The 27241-nt window shown below is 42.3% G+C and overlaps 1 long non-coding RNA gene across 2 annotated transcripts in view; it reads right to left on the minus strand.

Annotated features, from left to right (window-relative positions):
• Positions 1–27241, minus strand: part of LOC122494224 — a 198822-nt gene that overhangs the window by 107965 nt on the left and 63616 nt on the right. The window contains exon 3 of one of the 2 annotated variants that reach the window (XR_006300129.1): positions 24906–26606. The exons of the other annotated variant lie outside the window; for it this stretch is intronic. This is a non-coding gene — a long non-coding RNA (uncharacterized LOC122494224). Of the gene's footprint in view, positions 1–24905; positions 26607–27241 lie in introns of those variants that run through there. 2 annotated transcript variants of the gene reach the window in all.

A 27241-nucleotide genomic window follows, 5' to 3' on the forward strand; every position in this document is an offset into this window, starting at 1 on the left:
GGCTAGCTTTGTGGGGAGACAGGATCTGAACACAGGCCTATGTCATCCCAAGCCCATGTCTCTCCATTACACTACGATGTCTCACAGAATTCTTTCTAGAAACATCCATAAGAATTCACTCTGGCTGGCAAGAATAAAGGAGGATCAAGAACAGACACTGTAGGGGCGCCTGAATGGCTCAGTTGGCTAAGCATACGACTCGGCTCAGGTCATGATCTCGAGGTTCGTGAGTTCAAGCCCCCCGCATTAGGCTCTATGCTGACAGCTCAGAGCCTGGAGCCTGCTTCAGAATCTGTGACTCCCTCTCTCTCTGCCCCTCCCTCACTCACTCTCTATCGCTCTGTGTCTCTCAAAAAATAAATAAATGTTAAAAATTTTTAAAAAGAAAAAAAGAACAGCCACTGCATCTGGAGGACTCCAGCAAAAGCAGGTGAGTACTTCTGAGCACCAGAACTCAGGTTCTCCCCCAAAAACAAAACTACGTTTCTTACTGGGTGCGGCCCCTCACTGATGCCCCGCGCCCCCTCTTCCTGCTCCTCATCTTCACAGTCAAAACCAGGCACACTCGGAGCCAGGAACTGAAAGGTTGGAAGGGACCTTCTGAGCTAGTCATCCAACGTCCCCCTCTAGAGAGGATTCCTACCCACAGTTGTCCTCACAGATGTCACATCTTTGATCTGGCTCTTAACCATTGGCTCCAGCTTTCCTCCATCTTTAATTCCCACTTCCAATCTGCTTGGGTGTCAGAAAGCAGCCTACCAAGCTAATTAGAGCTGTGCGTTAAGTAAGAGTCAATGGTCTCTGAGCAAGGGCCCCAAAGACTCTTCTGTGTGGAAGGAGAAACTTTACAATGTGTATTCCAGCTGTTCAGGGATCTTTCTGTCTCACCTCCTCCCTGTTATTCCAAATAGGTGATGCTGTTTTATACCTGGGCTCCACAAAGATGAGGTTAAATAACTGCATTTGCGTGAACACAGCCCAAGGGTCGCTTTAGTTTATTTTAGCAGCGCATGGGAGAAGACAGGGGGGGCAACAGCAGGGTGACGCGTACCCGGCCGGCAAAATCTCCTACAGGAAATTACTGACGCCAGCCAGCTGCTCCAGGCCCCTGCTGGGCCGTTTCTCCTCCTCTCCCATCTCTCAGGGGACAGCCATCCCGCTGAGGCTTGCCAGCTCTGGAAGACAAAGAGGGCAAAGCTCGCAGCCTGCTGTGTGCCTACCTCCAACACATCACCCCCCCCCCGCCACCCCCCTTCATGAATCCACAGACAGGGCCCTGCCAGAGGTGGGGGTGGGAGGAAGTGTCCAGCAATCCTCTTTTCTCTAGAAATGGGATTGGAAATGGGGTAATCGTCTAAATGGGCAGTCCTGATGAGTCGATAAACATAACTCCCATTTTTATTACAGTGATGAGGCTGCCTGAGCGAGCGTAATCCCTCTCCCGGGCTCCAGGAGATTGCCAGGCAGCCAGCCGCCACCCCGCCCTCCACCAAGGCTGCATTAGTCTGATGGCAAGAGGTACTGAGCTCTAGACGGACTGCATTTTATAATAGCATTTAAAAGCCCAGATCCTGGGGTCAATCCAGGGTCCAAGGACACCACTGACCAAGCTCCCTGTCCCCTAGACACAGCCCTCCTGTTCTCCCAATACTGACGGGACATAGACGGTCCAAATGCAGGGCCACCCTCAGTCAGGTAAGGTGGAAAAGATGTCAGGAAAGACCTGCAACTCAAATGACTGGAGGAAGCATAGCATAATGAAAAAACGCAGTCCAAGCCCCAGCAAACCCACTAATTCTTGAGGCCTCTGTTTCCTCATCTGCATTATGTGATTATTGAGGTCCTTTCCTGCTCTTCCTCATAAAAACCCCACAGATTCACAACTCGCCCACCCAGCCAGCAATTCCACCATTACACAGAGTAATTTCTTTTTGCTTTAGAGGCTGTTTGATCCTTTGCAATTCCCAACTGAAATGATAGTCTTCCACTTTATTAATGAACACCTTATGGGAGAGGATGACCTAATAGTAGCCGGAAGCAAGGCCCTGAGGGAACAGGACAGGCAGGGGAGGTGTGGCCTTGTGCACCACAAAGACACAAGGGGTTCAGGCTGAAAGGTAGAAAAACACCAAGGCCATGTCACCCAGGGCCCACACGTGGGCAAAGTGCACAAAGAGAATGGATGAAATGCAGATTCGGGCAGCTGGCTCTGCCGACGGCAGTCAAGGACCTTCAGAATAAGTCATGACCCTGTGTGGGCTCCTGGTCAGAGTCTTCGTCTTTCTCCATTCACTCATTTATTCAAGCAGTGATCAGCTGGGAGGTGCAACAAAATTAAAACTGGATTTAGATTCAGAAGCTGGATCCTAGCTGCAGTGACAGCATTTACCTGTCACATGACACTGAACAGGCATGTCACCATTCTGAGCCAGCAAAATAAGGCTAGTGTCTCCCTTGCATACTTCATGGGCAGGGGTGCCACTTGCACACCTCCAGGGGGTGCTGTTCCCATGGGAGTCTACCTGAGTGATGCCGGCCAGAACTGGGCAAAGCACAACTGGCATATTGCAGCCCTGCCTGTAGTTAAAAAATGTCCAATGACATAAGATACATTAGGCATGAACACTATTAGCACAATAGTATTATTATATTGGTCACATTCTAGAAGGGGATGCTAGACCCATTAAAGACATTTGTAAAAAAGCTAAACTTTGTGTTCTATCTACGTCAACCATGGTGAAACAGTAAAGCGATCCATTATATAACCCTAGTGCTGTCACCATGATTCAGAGGACAAGAATCATAAAAAAGATTAAGCGAAACAGGAGATGTGGCCCCAAGCCCAGGGTGAGGCAAATACCCTTCGCTATGTGTCTCCCTGGTCCTGAGACTACCCTGTCCTCCACACGATCACCCTCTCGAAATATCCTCCATTATAAGACACTCACAGAGTCTCAGTTAAGACAGGCTGCCATGACAGACTTGGCAGATCAGAACAAGAAGACAGGAACCAAATCTGTCTGCCCCCAAAAGAGGCTTCCTGGATTTCACATGCCCTCACATACCAACTCACCATCAGCTCAGGGCACTAGGTCCGAAGAGTTTTCTTTTCCCTCAGACTTTCATGGGCCACTTTTGCGCGGGAAAGGAGAAAGATCTACAGATTCATGACTCTGCCACATTGCCTACTGCCCCACCAATTTTAAGATCCTTCGCCCTCTCTTCCCCATATACCAGTGACATTCAGGTCAAATAAAATATGTTGCAATCATGTAAAGCCCTTGATCTATTACTGCTTTTCCTACTGGGGTGGGGGATGGAAATGGGAAACACTGAAAGCATTTGTGCTCACCTGTCCATTTCTCTTTCCACTGTTCTAATTCAGGCCATCTTCATCAGATGCCTCCTAGCATGTCTCCCTTTACCCTCCAATGCAAGGCCCCTCTCAGAGCTACTGCTCTAAAACACAGCTCTTAGCCTGTCACACCTTTGTGTTACACTGCGGTCCCACGGGGTGGCCCCCCATTCCTAAACAACCTTCATGCACTCATGTGCGTGACTAATTGAGTGTGTAAGGTGGATCCGGCAATGTACTGGGCACTGGGGATGTAGCAGAGGGCAAATCCAACCAGATACCCCAGAGCTTACCACCTTTCAGGGAAAACAGACATCAGTCAAATATCCACAAAAATAAGTTTATGATTACAAACTGATGTATGACAAAGGAAAAGTGATCGAAGATGTACGAGGCAGAAGGGCTAAGGTGGTCTGGGAATCAGAGAAGGCTTCCCTGAAGAAGTGATATTTGAGCTGGTATGTGGAAAACGAGAAGGGATGATTAGGCAAATGAGGTGGGTGTGGCAGCCATGGCAGAAGAGAGGGTTCCCAGCAGAGGGAGCTGCCTGGGCCTGGAGCTGGTGAGGAGCAGGAAGAAGGCTCACACTGAGCACAGAGCTGGGGGTGCTGGTCCTGGGTGGAACTGGAGAAGTTGCCAGGGGTCAGACTACAAGGGTTCTTAAAGGCTCTACTGAGGGTATATGGGTCTTCATCCTAAGAGAAATGAGAAGGCATTACAAGGTTTTGAGCAGGGAAGCAGGGTAGTTTGGGGAACGTGAGACATAATCAGATTGGCATTTTGAAATTCTCACTCCAGCCGCTGTGTGGAGAAGGGGCTGGAGGGCCCAGAGGAGATATGGGGGCCCAGTAAGGTGGGAACAGCATTCATCTCAGGCAAGAGATATGGATGTAAACCTGGAATGGGGAGCTGGGAGTGAAGAGTGAGTTAAGCAAATGCATGTGCCAAACCAGCCAAACAAGAGGGATGGCAAGAGGGAACACTAGAAGATGACCAGATCTGGGTAAAAATATCCTGACATCAGTTTGGGACATAATGGCTCTGGGGAGACTTTGAGGCCTCCGAGTGGAGAGACCAGTGATAGATGGGCCTGGGATGGAGGTGTATGTGTCCAGAGCCATCTGCACACAGGCTAACGGAAGATGTGGACATGAATGAGACCGCTTTATGTCACCACTTGTAGTTACCTCTCTCCAGTCGCTCTACCTGTGTCTGCCCACATACAAGGAGAGCGGGTCTCTGCTGCCTCGTAGAACCCCTCCGGCCTCTGGACCCACTCCTGCTGTAGGGCCTCTTGTATTATTGTGTGGCCACTTCCCTACATGTCTTCACACTGACGATCCAGGAACACCTTGGGGACAGACATGTGGCTCTCCTCGTGGGCCTAAGGAGAAGAGTCTGGCTCTTGAATGAGCAGGAGGATTCAGACCCATTTTTCTAGCCCACCATGAAGTCCCAGTGCAATGTTGCTCTGGAGGAGAGAATGAAGACCCAGACCCAAGAGCCCCAACTCAAAACTGTTCTGAGTCCTCAGAAGAAAATGGTCCCATTACTGCCTCTGCTTCCAATAAACTTAAGATAGGTATTGAAACATTCTTAAAAGACAGTGGTATTGATGTTTTCCCACTGTTACCATAAATAAGTGAGCAATCAGATATTTATTGGGGATGTATTTCTCTTTTGTTAAAGACTTCTTATGTGAAAGGGACTAATAGGTAAAGAAATGAGTTAGCTCTATCCTTAAAGAACTTTTAGCACAACCTCTTACTCAGAACCCAGTGCTCTGGCCATAATTCAGAATTAAATTGTGCATTATTTCATGGGATTATCTACAAGAAAATCAAAGCCTGACTCTGCAAGGAGCTAATAATCTCAAGAGAATACAAGACAAAGAGATGAAAAGTTAATTCTATCACTTGTATATAATTCTATACATACAGAGCCATCCTTCTCCAGTGCTTCTTTTCCATTGGGAAAAGGTACCTGTCCTCTAAGCAAACACAGCTCCTCAGTGAGTCATACGATTTGGCTGGATTTAAGCCTTTGTCCCCCTTCCCTGGCCAGATGTCCTTGTGCAGCGCCCACCATGCACAACACATACGTGACACCAGGAACAGGTGTTGTTCACAGGGAAGGGTCAATATAGCATGGGTGAGCCAGGAAATAGGTAGAATTGGCTGGGAGTGAGAGGAAGGAACACTGCAATAAAGACTACAGGTACGTCCAGTGACAAATGAGGTTTGACTAAGGAGGAGGGTATACCTGATGGAGTAAAGAAATGAGATTGAGAAGTTTGGGTGGGGAGTGATTATGGAAGACCCCAAATATCAGGCTAAGAAGTTTATACTTGATCTTGCAGGAGCTCAGCATTGCCTAGGGACATCACCCTCTGTGCCAATTAATTTTAGGAGTCAATCTAAATTTAGGCCTCAGGGTGACCAGATTAAACATCGTTTCTGGGTGTGCGTGTCTGTGAGGATGTTTCTGGATGAGATTAGCATTTGAATCAGTGGGCTGCCCCCCCCCCGCCCCATGTGGGTGGACATCACCCAATCCACTGAGCATCTGAACACCGCAATAGGCAGAGGAGGAATTTGCCCCTTTCTTTCCTACCTTGCTACTTAAGCTAGTACATCTCATTTCATTTTCCCTGCCCTCGGACTTTACATCCCTGCCTTTTACATCATTGACTCCCCTGGTTCTCAGCCCTTCAGACTCAGAATGAATTACACCACTGTCTCCCCTGGGTCTCCAGGTTGCAGTTGGAAGATCATGGAACTTCTCAGCTTCCATAATCACATGAGCCAATTCCTCATAATAAATCTCATTTTAGATAGATAGATAGATAGATAGATAGATAGATAGATAGATAGGCAGATATAAACAGATATCCTAGTGGTTCTTTTTCTCTGGAAACACTATTACATTCTCTTTTCCCCCAAAGCAATGCCAGGGAGAGTTGGCTACCAGCATCAATGCTCACCAAAGTGCCCACTTGCTCCCTGAAAGTCCAAGAAGGATACCACTGGATGAAAAAAACAGCTATATATCTTTGTGCTGACATGGAACCCCAAATAACATTTAACTGCTTGCATTTGTAGCTTGCCTAAAAAAATATATATTTTATAACCCATATGTTTATTTTTATAATGGTCTCACTTGATCAGGAGGATGAGAAAACAGAGCTGTTAAGGACCTCAGCAAAGGTCAAAAGAGAAAATCCACAGTGGCAAAGTTGGGACTGGAACCCAGGTCCTTTACTCAGAATCCAGTGCTCAAGGGCGCCCAGCCTCCCTGCACTTGGTTTGGCAGCCTCCGTCCTTCACCAGTCACCACACTGACTACTTGAATCTGCCAGTCCTGGGTCCTTTCCAAGAAAAGACAAAGCTTCCAAACAAGCAGTAATGACATTGATTATGCCAAGCCAGAGGCGGGGGATTCTGGATCATTTCCTTAAAATACTTGCTCAGCAGCACCCATGCCCTCACCCCCACCACCCCTCATCCCAAGAAAGAAATGTATGGTACTTCATTAACATGAGGAAGAAATAATTCCCTGTGGATTTCTGCAGCCTCATTTCCCTAGCTTGTCAAATGCCAGCAGCAAGCCAGTCTGGCTGTATTGTTAGCTTGGCTCAATCTTATTTTGTAGTTTTTTGGCAGACTGCAGCAGCCTGCCCCCATCCCTCTCCACCCGATCCCCCCCTCACCCCCGCCCCGGGCAGAAACAAATCACCTTTGAGTTTCCTCGTATATCATTCAAAAGATTTCCCTGTTCACCCTGGATTTCATAATATAGTATTCTCTTCTGCTATCACAAGCCATATATTTCTCTCCAAGAAAGAGCATAAAAGTTATTTTTAACACCATACTATAAGATATATGATTGAAATATAATTCTAAAAAGTAAACAAATAAATGGAAGCCTTTCCAATGTGTCATGCAAAGCATAAAAAGCACTCTGTTCAACAGCTAATTTTCAGTTATCAGATTTCCATCCCCCCCAACTCTTTTCCTGCTTCACCCTTTTGTTATTAAGGAAGTTGGGGTGAAAGGGGATTTGTCTTTTTTCTCAAAGACCCATCATCTCACGCTGCCGAGTTTCTCCACACCTGAATTCACACATCTCCCACATCATGACAATTACCTCCATGGTAACCGCTCATGACATCATAAACACAATGTGATCGCAGAAGAAACAAGAGCTACTGAGACCCGTTGGATGCAAATGCCCTGTCTGATCTAAGGGGCTCACGGGAACAAAGGGAATTTTGTCTTGAGATTTTAGCAGGAAGGTAACTCCTGAAATCTATTCTTGTATTTCAATATTTATTGGGATTTCAAAGCTTCTTGCTGCACAGGAGCCTGTGAATACAGACAAAGGGCCGTGACATTTCTAGAACGGCACCACGGCAGCTGCACCTGAAAGCAAACTAGTGAAACCAACAGATTTCAACCTAAAGACATGAATCCTTAACAATAGTTGGATCTCACAGGTATTTCTGAGGGTCAAAAGAGGGGCTCTTGGAATGGTTGCAGGGTTTTCTACAAAACAATGTGTTCCTGGAAAGTCCTTTTTCCCTTTCTACCTTTTCTTACCCAAAATAAATGCCCAAAGCCTCAAGCCAAGCTCAGCAGCTATTAATAATTTTGTGGACAGCAGCCAAAAGAAGAGTGGACACACGAGTGTGAGACGCTTACACCACACAAACTTCACACAGAGGGGTGTAAGTGCTTTGTCGTGAGGCAGGGGTGAGCTGTGAGGTGAATGTTAACACCCACTCCCCACAAGCATTTCTCTCTGCAAAGGGACCCAGCTTTGGGACTTAAATTTTCATTCATTACATATCTAATAATACTATTAGATACATCAGGGCTCTCAAAATATGGATTTCACGTTGGAGACATCAGAGTGCATTGCTGACTAAACCCACTGTGGATCTCCCACCTCTTCTTGCACAAGATGCTATTGTTAAGACTCGGGCGGCTTTCATCTCTGCGATCGAGAAAAAAAGAAAGCAAAAACAAAAAGTGCAGCTTGAAGAGGAACTGACCTCACAATCTGGGAGCTGAAAAGTAAACATTACCCAGGGAGCTCCTCAGTTTAATTACTGGCCTTAGAATTTCAATTTACATGTGTCTTAATTATCCACAGAAGGGCTCACCTATTATTTCCCTGAATAAAAAAATTAAAAAGCAAACAGAAAATGGGGGAAGGAAAGGCTTATTTAAGGGCCTCCAAGGATTAATCTTTGCATTCTTTTCATGTTTTCCCCGAATTTGGGGATAAAATCTGCTGTGGAATATTTGATCTTCCGGAAACACCGAGTTGGGGTTTTGTGAACACAAATGGCTTCTGACCATTATTGTAGCAAACAATTTCAGAAGCACAGGGCTCTAGCAGAGGGTTCCATGGAATTTTTTGTAAACAAAATAGCTCAACTGTGTTTGCTCCTGAAGTGCAGGAAGTCCGATTGTGGGACGGCGTCTGCCGATTGAGCGAATGGGTGTGTGCGCAAGTTCAAGTTCCAGGGCCCTTTATGGTCATCACACCCTTTGATGCCCTCAAACTTTTACTTGTGTTTTCAAAGTATTTAATTTGGTTTGCTTGTCCATCTTGGATCGTCAATTTCTGCCAACAAGAAACAGAAGAGCAAAATTAATTTTAACTGACTTTAAAAAAATGTGTCACTCCAGATTTCTAAAAAGTAGCATTCTCAAAATGACTGGGCATTGCCAAAGCTCCAAGGAGCCTTTGAATGGCTATAACTGACTTATCATGGGCTTATAATGATACCTAGGGGGAGAACCCTTTTGATTATGAAGGAATAACCCTTTTACTAAGTCTGGAGCCCCTGACTCCAACTGCACTAACCAGTCAACAATTGTTCAAGCAGGTCTAACTGAGGTCCTGCACTGGGCAGGGGATTCTGCTAAATGCTTTGGAAGACAAAAAGATGTCAGTATTTCGTTCCTAAAGAGCTTGTGAAGCGAGACAGAACCTCTGTAGACATGTAGAAACCATCGGTTACAATCAAGAGGTGCTCTGAAAGCTCTAAGGAACAGAAGGCCACTTCTGAGGATGGGGGTGGAAGACCACTGTGGGCTTCATAGAAATGTAATACTTAATCTGAGAGAATTCAGCAAGAATCAATGGAGAGATATAATATATGCAACAATCTAGAGCCGGAAACCTGAGATATATTTAGAATAATAAGCAGAGGCTGGTTTTGTTGAGTGTCTGTTGTGGCTAGAATATAGAACAGAAAGAGGATCTTGCAGGTCAAAGCCATGTACCCAAGAGCGGATGATATGGTCAACCTCTAATCCCGGGATCTGAGCGGGAGTCAAAAGACAGAAGGAAAGGGAGGCTAAGGGCCTATAGTGAAAGCTGTAAAGGAGACCTCCACAGCTTCAGATAGAGACACAGTCATTGGTGCATTTCTCTGGCAGCAGCTAAGAAAGGAAAAGAAAAAATATGGTCGATTATTTTTTTTAGATTTATTTATTTTGAGAGAGAGAACACGTGCACATGTGCAAGGTAGGGACAGAGATGGGGGAGAGAGAGAATCCCAAGCAGACTCCGAGCTGTCAGCACAGGGCCCAACGTGGGGCTCAACCTCATGAACTGTGAGATCAGGACCTGAGCCAAATTCAAGAGTAAGATGCCTAATGGACTGAGCCAACCAGGAACCCCCAAAACATGGTCAATTATTAAGCCATTGGGCTCTAAGGGCTCTGTTGGCCTGGAATGAATTTTCAGAGCCCTCCATAAGTGCAGCAACTTCCACCCAGTAACCCCTTAAAGACATCACTCTGCTTCTGACACTTAGACCAACCACGACATAGAATGCAGTGGCTGTTTCTTCTTGAATGGCCACAATCCAAAGACTGCTTGTTAGGAACCATTTGTCTGCCAACCCAAAAGTCCTCAGGTCTTCAGCAAAGTTGGGAACACTTGGCAAGGTCTCTGTCCCCAGAGTAACAATGGGAAGAGGTCTGGGCTGGAAGTCAAGAGAGTGGGTGCTGGCCAATCCTAGCATGGGTATTAAATCCCTGTGGACTTTGGGTGAGCCTCCTCTTCTCCCAAAGTCCAATTTCACTCCTAAGATGAGGAGCTTGGACCAAATACCTGCTTCCATGTCTTACATTCTGTGAGTTGAGATCAAGGGTCCCAAGCTCATGCAGCTATCTAAAGGTGAGGACCAGGACCAGACCCTATGCCTCCTGACCCACTGATCCAGTTTTCTTTCCACAATGCTGGGTTACACGAGTGGGAGATGCTAACGGTAGCAGCCAACATCCGCTGAGTGGCTACTGCATGCCAGTGTGTCTACACTCTATCTAGTCAGTCCTCACACCGATCCTCTGACTTAAAGCTATCAAATCAACCTGCAGATAGGAAACAAACACGGAAAGATGAGGTCGTTTGCCCATAATCGCAAAATCAGTAAATGAGAAACCAGAATTTAAAGTTAGACAGCCCTGTTCCAGGACCCATTATCGTCATCTCTATTCTCCATACTACACAGCAGAATAAGGAGCAGCAGAGCAACATAAGGGACATGGAACCTTAAAATAGAAACCATGGCAGTCTTCCAATGGTGAATTCACATTGCAAGTATGAGAGCTTTCAGAAGAAATATTTTGGTCAGTGTTGCTTGCCTGCATACCTCCCCTTTCCCTCCCCACAGATGACCACATGAACAGTCCCTAGGGGATCATTTACAATCCAGTGGTCTTAACTGTGGTCTGAATGGAGTACGGATAATGACCACATAGAAAATCAGGAGACAGTGGACTCCTGGCTGACTCCCCCAGCTCATAAGACAAGGAAAACCAAAACCACCACAGATTATTTTTACTACAAAATAAAACCCAAGAGGAGGTACTCTCTTGCAATCTTCAGGGAACCATGCTGACATCACCCCTACACACACAGGTGCACATGCAGGCTTTCCAGTAGAACGCACCTCAGATTCACTGCTGTGTCAATTCAGACATTAGTTCTAATAAAATAAAGGGAGAGGGTACTCAAAAACTTAAAAACTTTTTTCAGAGGCCTGTCCTACACAATCTCTATACCTTCTTTTACCTATGACATATAAGATCTCAACTCTAGGAGATTTAAGAGTTATTTTTGAGCAGGTTTTCCTTTTGCTAATATAAAAATGTGTTAGTGTGGTTGCAAGAACCCCAGACAAAAACTTGTAAGCTTACTTCTAGTCCAGTGCTTTCACCAACTGGCCAGCTGACCTTGGCTGGTCATTTGACTTTCTCAAGTCCTGGTTCCTCATCCGCAGTGAGAAGGCTGATCTTCTCAGAGTCCTGTGAGCCAACCAAGGACCAAGGGCCCTAGAATCATGTGTTTGGCTAGATGGATCCACAGAACACAATTGTGATCCAGGGGGATTAAATTCAGATAAGAAATGAGGGACCACGAATGCTCTTCTGAAGGAGGAATTAAGTTCAGATAAAAATCTGTGCCTCTGTTTGGTTCTGGAAGCTTGGCTTGGCACTGACCTGCTGCCAAGCCTTGGGGACTCCTCAATCTATCCACACAGCAGGGAGAGTGAAGGCTCCTTCCCTGGGGGTATGTTTGCATGAAGCAAAGCACCGCAATCCTCCGTGACCTCCCTGGAGGGAAGGTTTGCCTCCTTCCCAGGGAGAGCTTCAGCAGTGCACAGAGCAGAGTATCTGAGGTAGTGAGCAGGACAAACACGGCTGAGAGGAAAGCTAGATATGAAACCACTAACCTTTCTGCAGTGGGGACAGGAGCCCCCTCATTACACTTCATGGTGCTGCCTCGGCAGACTATGGGTTTCCCTGTAGTTCTGCCAGAAAAAAACCCTTTGTCACATTCTTGATGGCCACACACCAAGATGATCTCTGGATGTTTTTCCCTATCCTTCTAATCCTGGATTGTATTTAACAAAATTTGTATTCCTCTGAGCCTCTAGGATCATTCTAATGCTGTTCTAAGGAAGTAGATTAGCTTTATTCAGAGTACAGTACTATTTTCAATGCATAGTTATACTTAGGTACTTTGAAAAGAACTTCACATTTCCAGCTGCCCAAGAATGGAAGACACTGCTCCTTCATTAATTCATTATGTACTTTCCCTAGACATATAAAAACAGAGGATAGAGGACCAGCATTCAGTGCAGGGTTCCTGCATGTGGTAAGAGGGGGACCAGAAGGCCCAGTTTCTGCTAATAAAATATAAAGCTTATGGGGGCAGCAATATTATTGCATAGACCCAGCAATTAGAACAGCTTCTGGCACATGGTAGGTGCTCAATAAATCTTTATGGAATGGATGGATGGATGGATGGATGGGCGGATGGATGGGCGGATGGATGGATGAATGTGTTCCACCTCTAAAACTGTAGGATTCTCTGATTCTTCAGGCTATGTCAATTATACTTTCACCTATATGATTCTTACTTTTCACTATCTCCTTACATCTCCTGTTCTCATCCCCTCCCCACGTTTATCTGGCCCCAGAGGCACCATACTGGTAGACTGGCTGCCTTGTTTTTTTATAAGATTAATTTTAAAATAATAATAATAGCTATCATTTGTTGAATACTTAAATGTATCAATCACTATGCTAGGTACTTTAAATGTATCAACTCTTTTCATCTACAAAACAACCCAAGGAGGTCATGTTATTACTTCCATTCAACAGATGAGGAAACCAAGGCAGAGAGAGTGTGTATGTTTTGCCTAAGACTACCCACATGGTAAGTGGGGGGTGCTTAGCTTCAAACTCCAGTAGCTTCAAACTCCGGAGTGTGGCTCCAGAGGTAACGCGCTTAAACCCCAGATCTTCTGTGTAAGCTTCAGCCTTGCTCCTAACTAGAGCATTCACTATAGATCTCTCAACCAGATCTCTCTTGAAAGGATGCTTCAAGGTCCAAATGCCTTCAGAATCACCTGAAGCACTTCATGCTCCATAGGTTCTCAAGGCCTTACTGGCTTCTGTGTTAGTTTTCATCTGAGTCACTGAAAAGTATTCTTCCAGGTAGAAGAATTGAAAGTAACAGTATGAAGTCTATTCAAAGCCAGGTACCAAGCTTTGTACCAGGTGGAGACCAACAGGTAGAGAGAACTCAGCCTAACTGGATATTTACGTAAGGCCTTCATCGTTACTGTATACCAACACCTATTATATTTGGTCTGTAATGGATGCTCAATTGTTTGCTGAGTTTATGGGAAATTTGTTAATTATTAACAAGTGAATGGCTAATAGAAAAATTAGACTTTAAGAACTTTGAAAATAACCTAATAGGAAATCTCAAGTCAAAACCCTATTTTTTGTTAGACAACAAAATGTCATTATTCTTTCAAAACATGTATCTTCACTGTCTACCATGTTCCTAGCACTATGCTGGTCATGGTGGAGGACAAAGGGAAACTATTACTAGAGAACCCATCGTGAGGAGTTAAAGCTGAAATGGGAAATGAGATTAAAAACTGGAAACAACTAGACTGCAATATATTCTAACTTTATAAAATATATGACACTATCCTGCTTCTCAGGATAATCAAATGTGTCCTAGATTTTTTTCCATGTGTTTAAAATGATTTGAGTTAGGTTAAAATGGTCAAATCCATTTTAGAGGTGGGAAAATCAAGCACAGACAGGTAGGTCATTTGCCCATAATCACATATGTAGTAACTGTCATACCAGGATTTAAAGGCACTCAGTCTGACAACAGAACCCATCTCCTAACCTGTACCATCCACACTACACAACAGAATAAGAGTGGCATAGGAACATCAGGTGACATAGGGACATTACAAATTTACATACAAATATATTTGCATATATAAGTATGGTTTTTGTTGTTTCATTTCTGTGTATGTGTTTTATCATAAAGGAGATCATACACTATGTGCTGTTTTGGAATTGGTTTTCCTTACACACATGTCTTGAAGATATTTCCATGAACTTGCAGAATACATCAACTTTATTTTTTTCTAGCAGTGTATTACATGGTATACATATTTATTTAACTTTCTTCCTACTGGTGGAAAATTAAGGTTGTTCAGGTTAAGGTTTTTCTATTATAATGCTTCAGTTAACATTTGTGGTTGTATGCTCATGTGCGGATATTGCTGAAGTATATATTTATAGTAGTAAAATTGTTTGTTCAAGGTAAATCAACATTTTGCAACATTTGTTCAAGGTAAAGCAACAATGTTCAAGGTAAATCAACATTTGCAACCAATTTTTTTTATTTTAGAGAGAGTGCTGGCAGAGGCACGGGTGAGTAGGGGAGAGGGGCAGAGGGAGAGAGAGAGAGAGAGAGAGAGAGAGAGAGAGAGAATCCTCAGCAGGCTTCATGCTTAAGTGCAGAGCCCAATGAAGGGCTTGATCCCATGACCCTTCATTCATGACCTGAACCGAAATCCAGAGTCATACCTCAACTGAATGAGCCACCCAGGTGCCCCTGTAACCCATTTATAATAAGGTTTTTGCCACCTTTGTCAAGGACATAGTTAAAATCACTAGGCTGATGTGGACTCCAGAGACAGGCATTATGGATGGGTATCCACATACCTCATAATTACATATAGTACATCACACTTTCCATATATTATCTTCATAGTAGGTTATAAAAGAATGTCATTTTCATTTTATAGATTAAAAAAAACTGAGATGTAGAAAAACTAAGATTTTTCCAGTGTCATTCCATAAATTAAAATCAGAGCTGCAACTAGAAAAAAAAATTCATTTGTAATTTAGGGTTGTTTCCTTTCAAACCACACTGGTACAATAAATTGCATATAATAAAATGGTTTGCACTCAGCTGTTAACAAACCCATGTATACAAGTTGTAAAAGTGGATAACATGAACATGATTATGGATTGCAAGTTTTGAGGACAGAAATGTGTAAGAAAGGATGAAAAGTGTTTTCCAGCCCCCACATACCATAATGTTATGATCCTAGAGAAATAAAAAAAAAAATAAAATAAAAAGAAAAAACTCATAGTTGATAAAATTGAAATAAAAAGTAAAAAGAGTCCAGAAAGAGTGGTTGGAATGGGAGAATCCTACAAAAAGTGGCCCCTGGAGGCCCCATAAAGATTTGCAAAAAAGAAGCCCTCCAAACATATTATCTTTTGGAAGCTAGGGTAACTCAGACTCAACCTTCTCACCTAAGAATAGTATCCGGCCTAGAAGTTTCTTCTGTAAACTGAAAGGTGGAAATGACAATTACTTGATCAGTAGAGAATTCCAAGTTGAATTCTTTTCAAAGATAATTTACTCCAAGTAAAATATTTTACTGTTAAATATTACTTATGATTGAACAATAGGTATCATTAGGTAAGAAAATTCTGAAGAGGAATGAGTAAGCTTCTCTGCAGAAGTGAATACAGAAATCTGTTCTTGATCATCTTGATCAGAGTAATGACAGAAGGAGTAGGAAACCTATAATGATGTTTTGATAAACTTGCTCAGTCAGATGCCCTAACATTTACATGTAAGTTTCAACTGAGGATTCTGCCAGGACTTAAGATATCTCCTCTCAACAGCTGTCAAAGACAGACGGTCCCTGTCTCAGCTCCTTCCACTTGGCTAGTATGTAATTTATCTATAAATTGTTACTCTCCTCCAGTTCTGACTGTATAAATTACAGATGAGATAAAGTTGAACAGGAACAAAGACAAGAACTCATGCTGAATAGTGTCTTTGAAGACGGTTATCTTGGAAGATGGCTTTTGGAAAACATGTAAGCTTTCACTACCAGCCCATGGTTAGGAGCAAATTTAAAGAATTGAAAGTGTCCCTCCCAGACACATATTTCTGAAAACTATATGGTTCTTAAGGAGAAGGTCTTGGACTATGAAAAATAGTTGGCAACAGACTGCATCCTATTATTGCTTGCCACTGGGAGTTTGCACTAGAATTTACAATTTTGGCTTTAAGCAGGACACTGAGTGTCCTGGCAACCCTGTATAAAAGATTGGCTGTGAACTTTGCCAAGGACTTATTTACATTTCAGCTGACCAAGACTTTTAATAATCGTCTGACTTCCAAAGCACCTATTCTGAGGTCTTCTGCAGTAGCCCACGGGGAAACAAAGGGCTCCATTCTCATTTGGAGTTCTCCTTGGTCTCCAGCAAAGAGTTTCTTCTCTCTCTAGGGATTCTTGATAAATACGTGGCTCATAAGGGGAGCAAGCAAGGGGTTCAATCTGTGACAGGAAGAGAAGAAACCATGATACCTTCATAGGACTCTCAACAGATGCTCACTGCACAGAGGGCTTGAAGGAACTATGAGATTGTTGTTGCCTTGGCAACCAGGCATGCCTAAATGAACAACAAAATTAATAGTCCTAACAGGCTTCAGTGGCGTCAACAGGATGACAATACGTCCCTTTACTGGGGAATGTGTATGCTCAATAGTGATCCCACTTAGATATGGTTCTCATGTAAAGAAAAATAGTGTCCAATAAAAGCAAACAGAATGACTATCCTGTACTTGGCACATAAACTTCTCCAAGCCAAGGGCAGGCCCCTGTTATTCTGTCTCCTTGCTAAAGTTAAGAGGCACCTTTCACACTCCCAGGCCTTTTTGTGACTTTCTATTTAATTTTATCACACTATTGCTAGTCTCCCATTGAGCTTTTGTTGTAACCAGATAAAGCTAAGGGGGAGCTGAGGGGAAGCAGAATGAGATACAAAAAGGAAAAAGTAAAATTAGCTAGGGCATATAATTGGACCCTGCTTGGCCTTGAGGAAGGCACAATACATGTTAATTAAGTAGATTAATATGTTGCTTGCTGAAGGGGCTATTGTAGACAGTAGGAAGTAAGTTTAAAACAGGTAAGAACTTTTTCTTTTTTTTCTGAACTAAGGTAGGTTGAGCTACTGCTCTGAAAAATTAGATGAATTGTATCCTTGGGTAGAGATAGGGAAATGGGGAAAAAAATCTTTTTTAGGATGTTAGATGTTATTAAAAATCCATGGGGCTAAGCAACTTTTTGATCATGAGAGACTTTCAAGAAATTGCCCAGTCACTGTCTATTAATTGAACTGTACATTGATAATGTTCATGTGGATATAATGGCCTTTCAAATAAGAGTAGCATTCTGATCCAATTGTAGGCAGAAGTTTCATTTCCCAAATATTTATTATAATTATGTGACAGAACTGATTACTCCAATAGTTTGAATGAAGACAATATCTCAGGTTAAATAATTTGTCCAAAGTTCTGGGCAATGCCTACATTGGAAATAAAAGTCTTTGTCAGGTAATATTGAGCTGGATGTTTCAAGCCTGGGGCTAATGAGCTCAGTCACATGCACAGGTTAGCTGGCTCAGCAGAGTTAGGTCAGCTCTACAATCAGATGCCAGTCAGTCCACTCAGAAATACATCCAAGTTTGCCAAAAAGAATAAGTAAGCAAAAACACACAATGAGCTCTATGCAAATCCAACATGGCTCAGAGTATACACATGGCTAATGACAGATTCAAGATTTCCCCTTCTTTTAAGAAGAATTGAAGCGCAATTTGCAAGGAGCACTGGGTGATGTATGGAAGTGTTGAATCACTAATATTGTATACCTGAAACTGATATAAGACTGTGTGTTAACTATACTGGAATTAAAATTAAAAAATTTTTTCTAATTAAAAAAACTTAGACTAAATTGGACAGTATTCTTAGGGAAACATAAAGATGAAAATTAGTTTGCTGTTTAAAATACACAATTAGGGGCCCCTGGGTGGCTCAGTCAGTTAAGTATCCAACTCCGGATTGGCTCAGGTCATGATCTCACAGTTCGAGTTTGAACTCCGCATTGGGCTCTGCACTGAGAGTGCAGAGCCTGCTTGGGATTTTCTCTCTCTCTCTCTCTCTCTGTCTCTCTGTCCCTTCCCCACTCACTCTCTCTCTCAAAAATAAATAAACAAACCTAAAAATAAAATAAATAAAATAAAATAAATTGTCCTGAAGTTAAATATTTAAAAGTTTAAAAATAAATATTTATCTAAAAAAAAAAAAAAAGAATGAAGCACACATACCTATCCTTACAAATCCCAGGTGACAAATCATTTTTTAAAAAATGCTCTCAGTGAATATCTGAGCACTATAGCGGATGTGAGTTAATTCACAAGGATTACTCTTTACACCTTTACAGTATCAACATGAATACACATTAGTTTTGCAAACAAAAAGGCAAACAAGTAAATTGTTTGCATCTTCATTACACAAAAGCACAGGGATATATGCTTTAAATGCTATATTATGAGGTTGTGAGAGGCACACGTGAGGATAAATTGTCATTTTAAACATTCCTTTCCTCCCCACCCATGCCCCATAAGGACCTCCTGTTGTTATAAGCCTGTAATATATTTCATAGAATATAGTTAGGTGACAATATAAAAGTAATCATATATTACTTACAGTAAAAATCTTCCATTGTTAATATCCTATTTCTTGACCTGAGTGCTGGTCACATGGGTGCATTCCCTTTATGAAAGCTCTATACAATTTTCTGAATGCACATTAAGCTTCAACCAAATTTTTTGAAAACATTTTCTTGTGACTGCACTGATGAAGTGTACAAATACTTATATGTTGTTTTACAGCCAACAAATTTATGCCTATAAACTTGAAGGTAAAAAAAAAATTTTTGTAACATAATCATAGTTTAAGTGTTCCAAAGAAGTTCATTATTTAAATAAACCATGTGGATTATAGCTCTGGCTTGGCCACTAACTAGTGTTGGAATTTGAGCCTCTTGGCGCCTCCCTTTTCTCTCCCAATTAAAAAAGGCTGGATGAGTTACTGCCCAGTGTCTCTTCCAGCTTCAGTATTACTGGAGACTGGGTAACAGGCCAAATAAGAAGTGAGAATCCTTTGGTGAATCTTTCTGTAAACCAACAACCCACTTCCTGGTTTATCTCTTTTGTAAACAAGAATTTAATAGGGGGAGAAAGCTGGAGTGAACAAAAACCCAGCTGAGTGACAGCCTTGACCCATATGACTCGGCTGTAAACCACAAGCCTTAGTCTAGTCACATAATGTCAGAGCCCCAAAGAGAGGAGAAGCCGCTAAGTATCTCCTCCATTAAAGTCTGAAAGTCCGGGGCACCTGGGTGGCTCAGTCGGTTGAGCATCCGACTTCGGCTCAGGTCATGATCTCACAGTTCATGAGTTTGAGTCCTGTGTCAGGCTCTGTGCTGATGGCCTGGAGCCTGCTTCAGATTTTGTGTCTCCCTCTCTCTCTGTCCCTTCCTCTCTCTCTCTCTCTCTCTCTCTCTCTCTCTCTCAAAAATAAATAAACATTAAAAGAATTTTTTTTAAAAGTCTGAGAATCAGTAAGATGAGGATTAACCTCTTCCTGCCAAAAGAACTGTGCAAGGTTTTCAGTGGAGCTAAGTTTAGTAAAAGGACCAAACATTTAGTCAGCTCCTGCTGAACACCAAGCTTCCTGGTAACTGCAGGGTATAAAATAGCAAAAAAGGCAGACAGAACTCGCCCCCATGAGTCTTAGGGCTTGTGCGAGACACGGACAAGTAAACAATCAATTATAGGGGGATCTGTATAATAAGTGCTGTGAAGGCAGACATGGAAGATACCGTGTGAGCAAGCACAGAAAGGCACATAGCCCACAGTAGGGCCATATTAGGGAGGTTTTCTAGAGCAAGAAATGTCTAAATAATGACCAGGAGTTAGCCACATAACCATGTTTAGCTTACATGCTAGGAGGAAGTATGGCCTAGGACAGGCTCAGGAGTCAGACTACTCAGCTTCAATTCCCTGTGCTACCACTAAATAGCTGTGTGAGTCTGAGTAGGGCTCCTACACTCTCACTAAGCCTCACCTTCCTTATCCACAAAATGGGAATAATAATAGTACTCATAGATTCTTACAAGGATTAAGTGAGAGAATCCATGTTAGCACAGAGTCTAACTACTACCATTGTTATTATTAACAGTGAGATAGATGTGGGGAGGGGACCACAGAACGTCTCTGCATAAACTGGCCCAGAGGAGACAAAGAATATGGCCGTTTTGTGTCCTAAGAGTGGACCAGTCCAGCTGGACAGAAGAAGGGAGGGGGCAATGAGATAAGGCTGGAGCAGAAGGCAGGCAGTAGAAGGCAAAAGGCCCTGTGCATTGTGTTAAGGAGTCTGGAATTCATCCTGGAAGAATGAGGAGCACTGAAGTGTTCTAAAAGGAGAGGCCCATGACATCCACTATCCACTTTATCAGTAGGGGAGAAACGTGCTGCCCACATAGAAAAACCATTTATGTTGCCCCGGAACATTTAAGACTGCATCAACTACCCACTTTCCTCTACAGAGGATGAGGTCCAGTTGGAATTCAATAGCTTGCTAACATCCCGGGATTCCCTTCCCTTGGTGAGCTGGAAATGCAGCAGCTCAAATAACTGCAGTTAATTCAGGAGAGGCATTACCAAAATAATGTAATTCGGCCTAAGAGACCCAGTTCAGAAAATTAACATAGTATATCTTTTCATGAGCCATGAGCTGCAGGCCTCTCTTGAGTCATTAAACTTGCTCTATTAGATTACAGAAAATCCCAGACAACTAGCACTGCTGTGGCTGGATTTTTGTAGAACGCAGACCTTTTTTTTTTTCTAGCAGAGGAAAAGTAAGCATAAACCACAGCAGCAGAGTCTTCTGTAACATGAGACTCGGGATACTTCTGCGCTTCCCATCTCTTAAACCTGACCTCTAAGGAGAACTTTAATAAGAGCAAGCCAAGCTTCTCGGGATGAATAAGTGAAGCCCATAAGGGATGGATGTAAGGTCTGACATGACTCAACACTTATAAATGATCTGGAAGGAGAAGTAAGCAGTCAGTCTCTGATGCAGACACCCTTGTGTGCCTCCAAGGTTCGGAGGACCATTTGTGGGAGGGTAGGCTAGAGAGTGGTAGATGCAACACAAAGGATATTTGGAAGAGAACAGTCCAAGATCTCCTTGCAAAAGTAGGAACTACCAGTCAGACCCCACAAGTGACACCTGGAATTATGGTGTGGCCCGTTAGGCTGCTGGAGCCAGAAAATGTGGGGTACCATCTAGAAGCATACTGAAAGCAGAAGAGAAAGCAAACCACCATTCCTCAGCCCTCTCAATCAAAATGGAGGCACATCTGCTCCTGAAATGCTGTGTGGCCTTATGGCTACGCACCAAGACACGGAAAACAGAACCTGCCCGCGTGTTCAAGCATCTCCTGCTTGTCCGCCAGACTCCATGAAATCACATACAGAGTTTTGCACACAGCAATGAGACTTAAATATCAGTAACACCTGCCGTTCTGTTCATGCATTCAGTGAGCATTTACTGCAAACTGGCTGCATGCAAGGCAGCATGCTAGCAACTAGGGGCAACATCAGGGATGAGATATGTACACTGACCTCAAGTGGCTTACTGTCTAGTAGATGAAATGAGATATGCACATTATCTGTAACACAGGGCACAAAGTAATAAAAACCACAACAGAGGAGCAGATAAAGTGTAACAGAAGCATCCTACACATATTGAAAGGATATTATTACGTCAATAAATCAAATATATATATGATGTATTTTTATTAACCTCATTCATTTTAAGGTTTAACCTGGACAGTGATGGTCACTGATTTTACTAACTGGCAATTCCATTAATGCCCAGAGCCAGCAGCTGATATTGATCAGCAGGTCATAGTGGCAACAGGAAGATGGACAGTTTCTGAATGAAGCTGAACTCTGGGGCTATTATTAATAGTGGATATTAAGAAGATGGATATTTTTTTTCTGATGGCCAAAGTTAGAAGGAAGACTGAGCTTTTGAGTGAAATCTGCCATTGTTCTGTTGCCTTTGCCCTCAGGGGACTTGGCTTATCCCGCAAGGTGCAAGAGCCGTGTCCTAAAATGCTCTTTAATGGAGGAGAATAAAAATCAGGCTCATTATCAGGATGAAGTAGCTAACATCCTGTTTCCACCTAAGTCAGCTTAGAGAAGCCATTTACTATATTACAACTCTGTCCTCCCCTGCCTTATCCCACACCAAAAGGTACACATTGGATTTAGGAGATTAATTCTGCTTGTGGAACTGCCAGCTCTCGCAAACCCTCATAATCAGAGTTCAAGAGGGAAATCAGTGGTGCTACAGCAGGGCTTGAGAGAAAAATATGTTTGGGAGTATGGAATTTCTATTTCCTCAAAGTAATATACTTCAAAGAAACTAGGTATAGGAGTTTTTAATTTTGCTACTTAGATACAAAGCCCTCTCTTCTGCTGTGCTCTGACACAGGAAACAAAGTTACGTGGCTAGCTACCTTTTATAGTCAGCAATGCATATTTTTTCATGGACCTCCTTAATTAATGCAAACAGACTTGCCCCATTCTCCATCATTTCCACAATTACATTTACTTTTGCCTCTGTGTCTATTAGTGGGGGGAGGGGCATATTTGTATAGGCATCTCCTAGTTACCAGAATGCATTTAACTGGGAACTGAGTTCCTCAATGTAATGAAATCACATTTCAGAATGGAGCAAACCTGTTAAGGTCACATGTTTAAAGAAAAGGAGGATTTTCAAGCATATGACATTATTAAAAATATTAGCAATGAAGTCAATGAAGAAGTCTATGAAGTCTATCCATTGAGTTTCTAATATATCAAGGTATGTTACTAGATGCTATATGTGATTTATTTAAAAGTTGAATATTGGTCCCTATTTTCAAGGAGCTTATAATCTAGTCGGCAAGAGAAGTTTAAAATTACACACAAATTAGATATAAGATTTAATAGTAGAGCAATACCAACATGTCTGCTAAGTTCAGGGAGCTTAAAGGATGGAAAATAATGAGAATAAATGTTAAATTTCATTTTGAAAGAGCCTGGAGTTGTTGGAAAATCATCAAGGCTTTAGGAATTTCTACCTTTTGGAAAGAAAGACCCACTTTGTGAGACACGGTAAAGTTGATGGCCCTACAGGCAGGAGTTTCAGTTTTTGTGTTCTGTTTTCGGTCTTTTTAATTTTATGTTTTATGCTAAAATATAGCATGACACTTAACCTTGTCATTTCTTAACCTTGTTAATTCTTCTCCTTCACCTAATCTCCAAAGATGATTATTTTTTTAAATTTTTTTTTAATGCTTGTCTATTTTTGAGAGAGAGAGAGAGAGAGAGAGAGAGAGAGAGAGAGAGAGAGAGAGTGAGCAGGGGACGGTCAGACAGAGAGGGGGACACAGAATCCGAAGCAGGCCCCAGGCTCCTGAGCCGTCAGCACAGAGCCCGACGTGGGGCTCGAACTCACGAGCTGTGAGATCATGGCCTGAGCCGAGGTCAGACGCCCAACTGACTGAGCCACCCGGGCACCCCGATGATTATTTTTAACAAGAGTTTCAATTAGGAGTGCCTGGGTGGCTCAGTGTGTTGAGAATCTGACTTCGGCTCAGCTCAGGATCTCATGACTCATGAGTTCGAGCCCCGTGTCGGCTCTGTGCTGACAGCTCGGAGCCTGGAGCCTGTTTCAGATTGTGTCTCCCTCTCTCTCTGCCCCTCATGCCCCACTCATGCTCTGTCTCTCTCTCAAAAATAATAAGCAATAAAAAATTGTTTTAAAGAGTTTCAATGAATTAAGGAATCCTTGCATTGTTCAAATCATATTTCATCTGGTTTCTTCTATTTTAAGGATACTGGAATGAGTATTAACTTCTCTGGATGCTCTGAAGTCTATAGTAAGAGCTACAGAATCACAAACGCATTATCGGCTTCATAAGATAGGAATGCTGTTTTAGGGAAGTTCAGATTCCATTTTGTGGGTGTTTTCATAAACAACTGCACTTCTAACTTCAGTTGAAACAAAACAGAAATCTTAACTGTCAACCAAAATAACTCTTAAACTTGAGTTTTAACATGTCATATTATGGGAGTCTTAGCTCTCTGTCTCTCCTCATCTCCAATAGGCAAAGAGCCCAGAAAGGTGCAAAACTTAGAGGAGACATCAAAATGAAAGCTGAATATTTGGGTTCAAATTGCAGAGGAAGAAAAGGAATATTTTGGAGAATCACAAGGGATATGTCAGTTGTGATTGCTTTAAATCAATTTAAGCACGCACTGCATTTTAAGTAAGTTGTTTGCCTGGTTCGTTTTATTTTTAATAAATAAACATAAAACTATAATCTTAAATGCAGGGTGAGAATCCAGATAATTGCTTTACTTTTATAATTGAGAGCATCTGTGTCTCAAAACATCATAAGTCTGAGAGCCACTCTGGGGATGATACACTATGCATTCAAAATACTAGAAGAGGAGAACTTCTTAGTGAAATAACAGCGCACCTATGGTCACTGTATCAGTGTTTCTGAATTTTTATTTCATCCTTTGAGGGTTTTCCTGAAATATGGACCTTTCATATGTTTAGAAAAAGGTAGGATCAATTGCTTTGTTTCTGAATTAAAAACTAAAGTATCCCCAAACTATCCAGCTTCACATCCACACACAGGAATTCTAACATCATAGTTCAAAGCTTCTAAGTCTAATTACTGTGCCAGTATTAGGATTATAATGCACCCCATTCTTGATTATTCAAAGACTAATTATCTAGGCCAGGCACTTAAGCTTGTCCCTATTCCCTTGGTTTTCTGCCATTTGGTTATTTTAAGGTTCACTGGCCTCTTCACATGCCGGGCAGAGGAAATAGAAGATGAAATTCAAATCAGCAAATTTTAACTTCTCATATGATCTACTAAAAATTATGGGATAGAGGAGGAATAGCTAACGGGACAATTGAGGTTCTCCGTGTATTTGATTTATTAATAGTGTTGTCTTTCTCCAATGAAAAGCTGGCCAGATGTCTTGAACTAAGTAAAATAACACTTGATTTTGACTCTTTGACCTTCCTATTATTTCACTTTATTGATTAATTTTGTCCCTGGGATTCCAGTTCTTCCTCCCTTTGTCCTTCCTTCTCCCTTTCCTTCCTCACTGTCAGCAGGAGTTACATTTATTTACTAAATGACAGCCCTTTTATTTCTGACTTTGAAGGGGAATCCCTAGGATTTCCAGGCCTTTCCTACCACACTTCTAACTCTGCTAGGTTTGCTAAGCAGGACCCTCAACGCTATATGCTACCCCCAGCAGAGAATGGGGTGTGGCCCTGCTGTAGCTCCCTCGGCTGCAAGTTTTATCATGTCTTGTCACTTTAGATGCTTCTACAGACGTTTAAGATGACCCACCATCCAGCCACATCACTCACTCCACTCCCACTATGTACCTCTGTAAGTGACAAAATCCTTAGCCAATAGAATATAAATCAGAGCATTATTTCTTTCAGTCCTGTCTCTCCATCATTCCTTGTTTACCAGCCAAACCCACAACAGTTTCCTACAGCTCAAACTGTCAAGGATTCAATCCAAGTTCAGGCCACAGGAAGAAAGGATCCCTAGGCAAGAATAAGCCTATGAATAAGATTCCCCAAATTCAAAGGATTCACCTTCCATTGGCTCCATGGAGGCACCAAAACCCCTGTTAAGCCTGTAATCTTCTGTCCAACATTAGAAACCACAGGTCCTAGACATAGCCCCAATCCTGAAGGGAAATGAGCAGCTGTCCTCCATATTCCCAAAGCCTAAAAGATGTATCATGGTTCCGGGATCATGAGGGAAGAGAAGAATTCAGGTTACAGGTCACAGGCTCATATTCTGTTGTCTCATGGTCTATTCTAGTCTGGTCTATGTTATGTGATGAGATGACTCATGTATCCGTATATCTATAGTTGTATCTATATTAACTACACCTATATCTATATATCTATGTCTACACCTATGCCTATATCTATCTAGCAGACACTAAGTGGTTTATACGTATCATATCTCTCCTTACAGCAACTCTGAAATAGGTACTACTAACATCTATCACACATGAGAAACTAAGGTTCAACTTGCCAGAAAATGGCAGTTGGCTTCAAACCCAGATTGTCTGACTCCAGAGTCCATGCTCATTCTATTACACACCCCAGCCCTATATTGAGTCTTATTCCCTCATTTTCCCCACATCTCAAATTGCCACCAGCTAAAGCTTATGAGCTAGTCAATAAATAAGACTTCATTCCTGCAATAACTGACCACTTAAGACCTTCCATGTAAGACTACTCTAACTTTACCTCTACACCAGGTTGTAGATTGTAGATCCTTCCCAGGATTCTCCAACTCAGGCCAGGGTCCCCAACAAGAAGACTCTTTTCCAGGTCTCCTTTTCACAAAGTCGACCATGAAGAGCTCAGAAAGAAGGGGAAAAAATGGTATTAACTACAAATGTGTAAATGGCATGTGGGAGCATAGATGGCAAAGAATTAGAAATAACCTAGAAAGTTGACACCAATGGAAAGATCCCAGTAAGTAGTAACATACAGCAATACTTGATATAGCAATTAAAGCAAATAAAATAAAAATATTATAGACATTCCTGAAAGATACAAGATAGACTTGAACAAATGGAAAGTTTCCCCTATTTTTGGATAGGATGATTCAATATCATAAATATGTCAGCTCTTTCTAAGTTTATTTATAAATTTAATTCAATACCAATAGAAATGCCAACAAGATTTTCTGTGGTATTAGGCAAGTTGACACTAAAGTTCATATGGAAAAACAAACATGCGAGAATGGTCAGAAAAATACTGAAAAAGAAAACCTATGAGGTTGTGGTAAGGAGGGGGAATTAGCCCTTACCAGACATTAAAACATGCTAGAGAAAGCTTGCAAATTCCTATTTAGTCTATAGGCTAAAGAAAGGCTTTCAATCATGGTTCAAAACCCTGAGACAATTTAAAAAAAAAAATTAATAAAGCTTGACTACATAAAAATTTTTGTATGGCAAGAGAAAAAACAGTATAAACAAAGTCAAAAGACTT

This window comes from Prionailurus bengalensis, chromosome E2 (genome assembly GCF_016509475.1).
Source record: "Prionailurus bengalensis isolate Pbe53 chromosome E2, Fcat_Pben_1.1_paternal_pri, whole genome shotgun sequence".
In the NCBI taxonomy this organism is placed as follows: Eukaryota; Metazoa; Chordata; class Mammalia; order Carnivora; family Felidae; genus Prionailurus; species Prionailurus bengalensis.